The sequence below is a fragment of the Theropithecus gelada genome, chromosome 15 (assembly GCF_003255815.1).
Source record: "Theropithecus gelada isolate Dixy chromosome 15, Tgel_1.0, whole genome shotgun sequence".
Taxonomy (NCBI): Eukaryota; Metazoa; Chordata; class Mammalia; order Primates; family Cercopithecidae; genus Theropithecus; species Theropithecus gelada.
In genome coordinates this window covers 53,402-64,045 of record NC_037683.1, presented here as the reverse complement: position 1 = coordinate 64,045, position 10,644 = coordinate 53,402, and the positions used below count along the sequence as shown (strand labels likewise).

The 10,644-nt window shown below is 54.2% G+C and overlaps 1 pseudogene; it reads left to right on the top strand.

The window, feature by feature from the left end:
- Positions 1 to 5,461: 5,461 nt before the first annotated feature.
- The window catches only part of LOC112608534, a 7,205-nt pseudogene continuing 2,022 nt past the window's right edge, over positions 5,462 to 10,644 (top strand).

Here is a 10,644-nt window from a genome sequence, read left to right as displayed (position 1 = left end):
TGCCCAGGCTGGAGTGCAGTGGCCGGATCTCGGCTCACTGCAAGCTCCGCCTCCTGGGTTTATGCCATTCTCCTGCCTCAGCCTCCCAAGTAGCTGGGATTACAGGCATGTGCCACCACACCTGGCTAATTTTGTATTTCTAGTGGAGATGGGGTTTCTCCATGTTGGTCAGGCTGGTCTCAAACTCCCGACCTCAGGTGATATGCCCACCTTGACCTCCCAAAGTGCTGGGATTATAAGCATGAGCCTCTGCACCTGGCCAATCTTTACATTTAATATGATTGCTTTCGTATTGATTGAACATGTTTACCAGTTCCTGAGCCTGTTATCTCTAATTGGCTCTAGTTCAGAATAGTTTATTTTGGTTTCCCAGATGTGATTTTATCATGTGGGCCTTATCTGTAATGTCTTCTGCTTATGCTGTTAGTTTTATTTCCTCAGGTGACAGTTCTTCTGTTCAATTTTGTTGTTGGAAGGCACCATGGATCCGTGGTACACATCATGTACTCTGAAGCCAGTGTCCCTGACTGCACCTTAGCTATGAAACCCTGGTCAAGTTGCAGAACCTCTGCCTTCATTTCCTCATCTATAAAGTGGATATGATAATAACCTGTTTGAGGGGTTTACAAACTGTTTTCTTAAGGGTCAGAGGCTGAATAGTATAATTACTTACTTTTTAATTTTCTCTGAGACAGGGTCTCACTCTGTTGCCCAGGCTGGATTGTGGAGGCACGATCTCAGCTTACTGCAGCCGGGACCTCCTGGGCTCAAGTGATCCTTCCACCTCAGCCTCTGTAGTGACTGGGACTATAGGTGCGCACCATGCCCAGCTAATTTTTGTATATTTTTTTTTCTTTGTAGAGACAGGGTTTTGTCATGCTGCCCAGGCTGGCAATGTCCATATGTTTTTTATAGGCAATTTTTTAAAATTTTTATACTTTTTCTTTAATTTTTTTGAATTTAACCTCAGAATGTAATTATAGGCAAAATTCAAAACGTAATAATAATTGAGTTTAATTTTTGTAATGTGGGTCTATTACTGAGAAGAGTGGATGCCATTTTGCTTAATTGGGGTTCAAAGTTAGTGTTCCCTGTCATCGAAATCAATTGCAAGTGTGCATCTGTGAATGCTGGTTAAGTGCAGGAGAGCAAATGAAGTCTACTATTGACATCACTGAAAAAGTCAATAGATTCACCACTGATAATGGATTCAGATATTTCCCACAGAGTTCTTGCTGATGAATAATACAGTGAAGCCAGGCATGGTGGCTTATGCCTGTAATCCTAGCACGTTGGGAGGCCAAGGTGGGTGGATCACCTGAGGTCAGAGGTTCAAAACCAGCCTGGCCAACATGGTGAAACCTCATCTCTACTAAAAATACAAAAATTAGCTGGGCGTGGTGGTGCATGCTTGTAATCCCAGCTACTCTGTAGGGGAAAGGAAGAGAGATCAGACTGTTACTGTGTCTAAGAGAAATTCTTCTGCTTTGAGATGCTGTTAATCTGTAACCTTAGCCCCAACCCTGTGCTTACAGAAACATGTGCTGTGTTGACTCAAGGTTTAGGGAATTTAGGGCTATGCTTCGTTAAATATGTGTTTGCAGGCAGTATGCTTGGTAAAAGTCATCGCCATTCTCCATTCTTGATTCACCAGGGACACAATGCACTGTGGAAAGCTGCAGGGACCTCTGCCCAAGAAAGCCTGGTTTCTGCAGGGACCTCTGCCCAAGAAGTCCAGGTTTCCCCCCACTGAGACAGCCTGAGATATGGCCTCGTGGGAAGGGAAAGACCTTACAGTCCTCCAGCCCAACACCCGTAAAGGGTCTGTGCTGAGGAGAATTAGTGCAAGAGGAAGGCCTCTGCCGTTGAGATAAGAGGAAGGCATCTGTCTCCTGCTCGTCCTTAGGAATGGAATGTCTCGGTGTAAAACCCGACTGTACATTCTATTTACTGAGATAGGAGAAAAACGCCCATGGCTGGAGGTGAGACATGCTGGCAGCAACACGGCTCTGCTACTTTTTACTGCTCTGAGATGTTTGTGTAAAGTCAAACATAAATCTGGCCTACGTGCATATCCAGACACAGCACTTTTCCTTAAACTTATGACACAGATTCCTTTGCTCACATGTTTCCCTGCTGACCCTCCTCTCACCATTACCCTATAGTCCTGCCACATCCCCCTCACCAAGATAGTAGAGATAGCGATCAATAAATACGGAGGAACTCAGAGACCAGCACCGGTGCAGATGCTCACTGGCTGAGCGCCGGTTCCCTGGGCCCACTTTTCTTCCTGTATACTTTGTCTCTGTGTCTTATTTCTTTTCTCAGTCTCTCGTCTCCACCTTGGAGGAAATACCCACAGGTGTGGAGGGGCAGGCCCCCTTCATTACTTGGCAGGCTGAGGCAGGAGAATCACTTGAATCCGGGAAGTGGAGGTTGCAGTGAGCCAAAACCATGCCACTGGACTCCAGCCTGGGTGACAGAGTGAGACTCCGTCTCAGAAATAATAACAATAATGATGATGCAGTGAAAAACCATACACTTCAAGCACTTTATGTTTTCACAATCTTCATACATGTGTCCACCTAAGCTTGTTCCTGATCCACACATGCTTTTCCCATCACCAGTTTTAACACATATTAGATTACACTTCCTTTTTTGCTGCATTAGTTTTCTCAACTTTGGGAATATTCTTGCTGCAGTTGCTGGGTTTTTTTTTTTTGGAGACAGGGTTTCACTCTCACTCAGGTTGGGGTACGGTGGTGCAATAACGGCTCACCACAACCTAAACCTGCCGGGCTCAGGTGATTCTCCCACCTCAGCCTCCCGAGTAGCTGGGACTACAGGCGTGGGCCACCATGCCCGGCTAATGGAAGGGGAAGGGTTGGGTTTGTCTGAGGACCCTCCCGTGGGTGTGGCAGAGCCTGTGGTCTGAGGCAGGGGTCCAGCTGCAGAGTAGCCCACAGCTTCACAGTGGCCCAGGGAACCAGGGCAGGCAGGCCATGAGGCCCAGTGCCTTCTGGGCCAGGCCTTGACGCTGAGGCCATGGAACAGGTGCGGCTCTGAGAAGGGACCGGAGTGACCATGGGCTGAAGTCTATGTCCACAGACCCAATGCGGGAGAAGCTGTGCCAGGCAGTGATGTCAGCCAGGCTCCCCAGCAGGACTAGGGATGTCGGGCAGCTCTGTCCCAGGTGGCAGACCCTGGCTTCCCCTCCTGCTCACAACTGCCTTCCCACACCCAAGAACTTCCTGAGTCCTCCCTGGTGACATCCAGGAGCAGGGAGCATGTGGGTGCCTGGCTCTGTGGTCGAGGATGGGGGAAGGCAGCTCTGCCTGCAGCTCCACCCCATTTATAAAGCATTGAGGTGCCTTCTGCTGGGGCATGTGCTGAGGGGCACCGCTCAGGCACTGCCCTCGGGAAGTTCCCAGGCTTGTGTAGAAGCTGGTGGGAATGTGCTAAGAACAGAGGTGTCAGGAGCCAGATTTTGGGCAGGTCCCAGGTCTCTGAGCCTCAGTTTCTTCATCTGTAGGAGGGTGGTAACCCTGCCCTGCTCAGCTTACCAGGTACAGCTGTGCATTTTCAGTGCAGAGGAAAAGCAGAGACCTTCCCCTCAGATGGCCATATTGCCTTGTTGCTGTACCAGCACTCCAGTGCTCCCCCAGTGGGTGTCCTGGCTTCCTCCTTTGTAACTCTCAGGTGTCACGTGTGGGTCCTGCCCTACCATCCCCTCTCCCTGTCTAGAAACAAGGCCTGCTGAACTTGGAGCCACCCACTCCCTGCTTTCAAGCCATCTGCTCCTGGGTTAGCCTGTGGCTGACCTGGCCTGATTCTACACTGATGTGGGTGTTTCTCCACTGCTGGGGCAGCGGTTGTCCATTCTGGGACCTGGGTCAGCTCTCAGCTGTGGCTGTTGTGCCTGTGCTTCCGCAGATCCTGGTGGTCACTCCAGCCCTGCTCTCTCATATCCCAAGAGCGGGCTGACTGTCTTCCCCATTCCCACCTTTCCAGTAACTGCTGCAAGAAGGGACAGACACTGCTGCAGAGAACTTGCCACGGTGTTTCATGCTGCGGCCAGTGGTGCCAGACTGCACGCTCTATTCTAGGAAAGGGTGAGGCTTCCTGATCATCAGTCTTAACGGGACTGTCCTGTGGGTACCTGGACAGGCTGCCGGGAGTGGGGCGGAGTGGGGTTAGAGTACTGCCTGCTGCCCGTTGAGGGTGTGCGGGTTCCTTAAGAGTGTGCACGCTGTAGTCTGCGTGCATATCTGGTTTTTTTCCTCTCCTTATCACTAATCAGCCTTGTGTAACCAGGCTGGCCCTGCTTCCTGCCTAGGGGCTATGGGTGTACCATCTGGAGCTGCAAATGGGGTGTGATGCCTCCCCACACCCAAGAACTTCCTGACACCCAGTGCCTCATCTCCAGCCAACCTCTGGCTCCCCCAGGGATCCTGGGACTCAGGCCTCACACTCCAACATGGGGAGCATTGTCCTTCTGGCGGTGTTCTCCTTTGGAGGCACCTTCGAGCAGGGGTGCAACAGATAGAATTCAGTAAGTGCCATCTGTTGCATGGATACCCTGCTGCCACCCTCATCCACCTTCCTGAGGCAGATCCTGGGATGGGTCTTTATTTAAGAAGACAAAAGGGAGGGAGAATGCATAGAGGCTGGGCGTGGTGGCTCACACCTGTAATCCCAGCACTTTGGGAAGCTGAGACAGAAGGATCACTTGCGGTCAGGAGTTTGAGACCAGCCTGACCAATGTGGTGAAACTGCCTCTACTAAAAATACAAAAAAATTAGCTGGGTGTGGCAGCGGGCACCTGTAATCCCAGGTACTCGGGAGGCTGAGGCAGGAGAATCGCTCAAACCCAGGAGTTGGAGGTTGGAGGTTGCAGTGAGCCGAGATCACGCCACTGCACTCCAGCCTGGGTGACAGAGGGAGACTCCGTCTCAAAAGTAAATAAATAAATAAATAAATAAATAAATAAATGCATAGAGGTTGTCTGTGTGACCCTGGGCAAGTGATTTCTCCTTCCCTCCTTGGGACTCAGCTCCTTGCCTATGAACAGGGACAACGCTTCTCCCTCGTGGAGCTGCTGTGAGAATTACAGTAGAAAATGCACCTGTGGTGGTTGTTGGTAGTGACTGGTTCCCCCAATCCCGACTCCCCTGCAGGATGGGGCCTGGGCCCAGGGACAGGGGATGGTCTGGCAGAGGATGCCCATCCTAGAGAGGAACCTTCTTGGCAGACGTGGAGACCAAGCTGAGTCAGAGTGCAGGATCTAAGTTTGAGGGTGCATCTGACACCCTGCAGCCATGAGTCTTTGGCTGGGTCAAGTGGCCTTTCTGAGCTTCAGTTCCTTATCGGTAAAGCCTGGGCAGTGGTGCCCAGTGTCTTTCACAGGACACCATGTGAGTGCAGATGGAGACCCACTGAGCAACCTGCTAGGGAGAAATTCATGCGGAGCACCCCTCCAGAGAGGGATGGCTCGCACAGGCTCTCAGCCCAGCCCCTTGCAGGCTGGACCTTGGAGAGTGAGGCCCTGAGGTGACACATGGCACCTGGCTCCTGGCCTGCACCTGCGTCTGCACCTGTGTCCGCTCGGGAGTCTCTGTCTCAGGGGAAGGACGAGGTGAGGGTTGGGCCCTGGTGTCTGTATGAGGTGAGTGGATAACTAGGGCATGTTTGGGGGACTGGGTTGTCCGATCCCGAGACCCTAGGGAAAGGTTTGGCCCAAACTGTGCTGGGGCATGTCCTCTAGGGGTCAGCCTGGACCTCTGTCTCTATTCTCCCTACCTTTACTTCCCTACCTTCAGTCCCTGGACTGACCCTGGTCTCCCTTCCTTCACCCTCTTGACACCTCTCTGGGTCTGACTTGCCCGTGTACCATGGGTCAGAGCCCACCACTTCCAGGCCTCCCAGTGCTTCCCTGCACAGATCATTCACTAGTGACTGCCCTGCTAGGGTGTCAGCTGTCAGATCCCCCTCAGCCCCCCAACTCAGCTCTCCTCTGAAGCGCTCACTGTAGACTCCCAATGGTCACTGTCTCCAGGGCCAAGGGCTAGAAACTTCACCTGCCTCACCAACAACATTCTCAGGATCGATTGCTACTGGTCTGTCCCAGAGCTGGGCCAGGGCTCCCGGCCCAGGCTCCTCTTCACTAGGTGAGGGTGGAGGGCCATGGCCACCTGGACGGGGATGAGGGTGGGGTCCCCAGGATTGTAGCAGATATGCCGGGACAGTGTAGCAGCCCGGTGATGCTGACATATGTCCTTTCCAGCAACCAGGCTCCTGGCGGCACATACAAGTGCATCTTGCAGGGCAGTGAGTGCACTGTGGTGCTGCCGCCTGAGGCAGTGCTCCTGCCATCTGACAATTTCATCATCACTTTCTACCACTGCGTGTCTGGGAGGAAGCGGGTCAGCCTGGTGGAGCTGTAGTACCTGCCCTGGAGACACGGTGAACAGCGGCTATAAGCCTGGAGCAGGGCCCCTTGGCAAGAACATCCTGGCTGCTTGGGGCTAGGAGAAGGGCCCTGCAGGCTGTGACCCCTGTGGCCCAGTGAGTGTTCTCAGTCCCTGCCAAGTGAGATCCAGGGCTGGGGGCAGGCTTGGCCCCTGGGAGGGGAAGGCCCACGTGGTTACTGCAGGGGCCAGAGGAAGTCACTGCTGTCCTGTCCCACCTGGGGCTTTTCTGGACCAGTCTCCCAGTGAGGTGCCTGGTCTGAAAGGGCCTTGACCATGCCCCTTGGGAATCTTGCAGATCCCCAGTCTTGGGTGTGTGACTGACACCCCAGACCCATGGGGCTTCAGCCTTACATGGATTCTCTCTGTTCCAGTGAAGCTGGACCCACTCTTTGACTCACAGAACATGTCAGCTCTGGCCCCTGCATCCTGATCTGCAGCATCAATCCTGCCGTGGAGCCAACGTCACTCTTCTCGGCTATGAGCTGGGCGTCAAGAGGCAGGAAGAGGCCTGGGAGGTAACACTTTGACTGGCTTCCCCTGGGGTCCTCTCTCCTGGGAGCAGCAGTCCAGGGCAGACTCCCCACTCTAAATAAGGAGAGGTCAACTTGGAGTGAAGAGCAGGGGAGGAACTGGAGCCAGGTGTGTGTGTGAACACACATGCTGACATGCACACGTGTGTGCTTCTTGCGTGTGTATGTGAACAGGGTGAGGGTGCCTGTGTTTGCGAGTGTGTGCATGTAAGTGTGATAAGTGTGCATGTGTTTATGTGTGTGCACATGTAAGTGTGCCCATGTTTGTGTTTGTAAGTGTACCTGTGAGTGTGCCTGTGCCTTGTGTTTGTATCTGTGAGTGTGCACGTGGGCATGTCTATGTGTACGAGTGTGTATGTGAGTGTGGTGAGTTGCTTCTGTGCACACGCTTGTGTGTGTGACTGTGCATGCAAGTGTGAGGAGTGTGAAAGTGTGCCTGTAGACATGTCTGCCTGTGTGTGCATGTGTGTATGGGTGGGCAGATGCAGCCGTATCTGCGTGTGAGTGTGAGTGTGCCTTCTCTCTGTGTGTGTGCATGTGAATGTGGTGAGTGTGCCTGTGTGAACACAGGTGTGTTCCTGTGTATGCTGTGTGAGCATGTGCGTTTGTGTATTCTTGAGGACTGAGGAACCCAGCCCCACCTTCAGCACCTGCTAACTGCCGCTACCCCCGCAGCGAGCCCAGCACGGGGATCACATTGTCGGGGTGACCTGGCTCATACTTGAAGCCTTTGAGCTGGACCCTGGCTTTATCCTTGAGGCCAGGCGGCGTGTCCGGATGGCCACACTGGAGGATGACGTGGCGGAGGAGGAGCGTTACACAGGCCAGTGGAGTGAGTGGAGCCAGCCTGTGTGCTTCCAGGCTCCCCAGAGACAAGGTGGGCGCTGCTATGGCTGCTGCACTTCCAGAGTCTAGGCTGGGCGTCCTCTCCCCTCATCACCTCACCCCTGCACCCTTTCATCCTCCTGGAAGCCCCTCCCTGAGGCAGCCAGGCCCCAGTTGACCCACTTCCTCTGAAGGTCTGAGGTCTGTAGGGAGGAAACAAACACCTGACAATTCTGGGGCTTCCTGGGAACCCGTAGTCAGTGACTTCTGTTAGGAGTGAGGGTGGTGGGGCTGCACACCAGGGCTGGTGCTCCTGCCTGGAGGCTGGACATGACCTCAGTGTCGTTAGTGAGGGCGGGGCTGACCCTTGTGCACTGCTGTGCTGAGAAGGCCCAGGGACCTTATGACCCACCGTGTGGCAGATATAAGAGTGAGGCCCAGGAGTGTGGCTTACACAAGGTCCTTCAGCAGGTGACACAAACCTCCAAGGCCCATCACAAACCTTCCACTTTGGCCCAGGGTACTAAAGGGCACACTTTTGCCAGGCAGGTTTGTGGGGAGCCTCCTGGCACTGAGGCTGCTGACAGCCCTGGGCCCTTCCTGCCCACAGGCCCTCTGATCCCACCCTGGGGGCGGCCAGGCAACACCTTTGTTGCTGTGTCTGTCTGTCTCCTGCTGACTGGCCTGACCTACCTCCTGTTCAAGCTGTCACCCAGGTAGGTAGCTGATGTGTGTGTGTGTGTACATGTGTGAGCAGGTAAGAGTGTACATGTTAGTGTATGTGTGCTGATGTGCCACTGTGTGAATGTGTGAGTGTGTGGTGGGTGGGCCGTCAAGGGCCATCCCTGTCTGGTTCCTCCCCTCCCCTCTCCACGGTCTGGTCCCGGATGGGGTGGGCTTTTCAAGGCTCCACCCTGGGCCAGAAGAGGGTTCACAAGTTGCCAGGGGAGAGAAGGGAAGGGGGATCTGTGGCAGAGGCCGAAGACAAGGGCAGTGTGGTCCCGACCAGACCCAGAGTCACCGAGATCAAGAGCCTGGATCCTAGTCTTCTGCCTCTAGAGGAGCTTGGTTTGTTCATCTGTTCACACAGTCTATGAAAGGACACTTGGGGCATCTGGTGTGCTCAGGACCCTGTTCTCACCCTGGCAGATGCCTTAGAGAACAAGATGGACAAGGGCCCTCCTTAAATCAACTGTCACACCTCATGCACCACACGTCAGGTTACAAGAGGGGACTCAGGGGCCACGTCAGGCTGTGGATGTGAGGAAGAGGGTGTGGGGAGAGGGGTGTTGGGTGGGGCTAAGCGGGAGGGTGCTTGGCTTCTCCTTGGAGCAAAGGAAAGTGTGAAACTGTGTGACACGACCGAGTTTATGTTTTGAGGAATGGATTGCTGGGACAAGGGAAATGGGGGACCTGCTTGGGGATCAATGGGGGCCAGTGGGGTACCCACAGGGAGATGATTTGGCAGGAGCCAGTGAAACAAGTGGAGATAGAGCAAAGTGGAGGGGATTGCAGGGTCTTGGGGGAGAAATAGAGGGGACGTGTGGCTGGATAAGGTAAGAGTGGTGACTCCTGGGGTGGGGAAATGGGGGGAATCCTTGCGGGGAGGTTGGCGAGGTCTGTTTGCCCCTGTTGGGTTGGAGCCCCAGGTGACATCCTTGTGGGACGGTCAGTGGATCCTTGGCAGCAAGTCTGGTGCTTGGGGAGACACTGGGTGAGGTGAGAGCCACAGATGTACTGATGGCAAAGACAGAGCTCCTGGAGATGCGGCTCCCTCTGTGGACTGAGGATCTAGCTGATAACTCCCCATTCTGAACCTGCCATCGCAGCTCACCCTGTAAAGGATTCATGCCTCAGTATAAATCAGTTCTATGCGGCTGTTAGGCAAGGAGGCCCAGTTGGGTCCTGCCCTGAGAGTGGGTTGGGATGTGATGAGATGGGAAAGAGGCAGTGGCAGGGATGAGGTGGGTGGGCCTCCTGCTGATGGAAGGAAGCTCAGCCTCTGTGGTGACCTCAGGCCACCTGGGTCACCACAGGCCTCTGACTGGCCTCAGGGTGAAGAGAACCTTCTACCAGAATGTGTCCTCTCCAGCGGTGTTCTTCCGGCCCCTCTACAGTGTGCGCAATGGGAACTTCCAGGTGTGTGCAGAGTCCACGGCAGGGCGTAGGGGGCAGGGGTTGCCCAGAGCTCTGGCCTGCCCGAGATGTTGGCTTTCATGAGGGTTGGCGGCCAGTGTGGGAGCCTTGTCAGTGCTTGGAGCCTTTTTTGTATATTCAGTGTAATTCAATTTATACGCTGTGTCTCAAATGGGGAAAAACTAGCTGTATTCTCCATTACTGATTTCTTTTTGTTCTCATGTCTCCAGTTCCACTGTTGATGGAAAAATGTAAATTTCTCATGACTTATCTCTGTCCCCTCTGGTTTGCAGCTGTCTGCACCCACCATGTGCCTCGCCTCCTCCTTCTGCGAAGGGTCTGTTCTGTGGCCATGGGGAAGGGTCTGTGGTGTGTGCGCTGCCCTTGGGGCTCTCACTGCCTCTGGGCTCCTGCTCTGCCTGGTCCCCTGGTCCCCCTGGAATGCATGCCAGAACCACAGCTGAGGAGTGGGCTCTGCACTTCCTCCTCTGTGGCCCTGTTGGGCTCCCACAGCCCAGGAACCAGTGAGCAACTTGGGGGTTGCATCAGGCCCTCCCCTCCCTGCTGGGCTGGCGGTTCGTGCCCCCTGGGTGGGAGGAGTGGGAGAGGGAGGAGGGGGGTGGGAAGAGGACGGAGGTGGGAGGACGGGGGTGGGAGGATGGGGTGGGAGGAGTGGGAGAGGG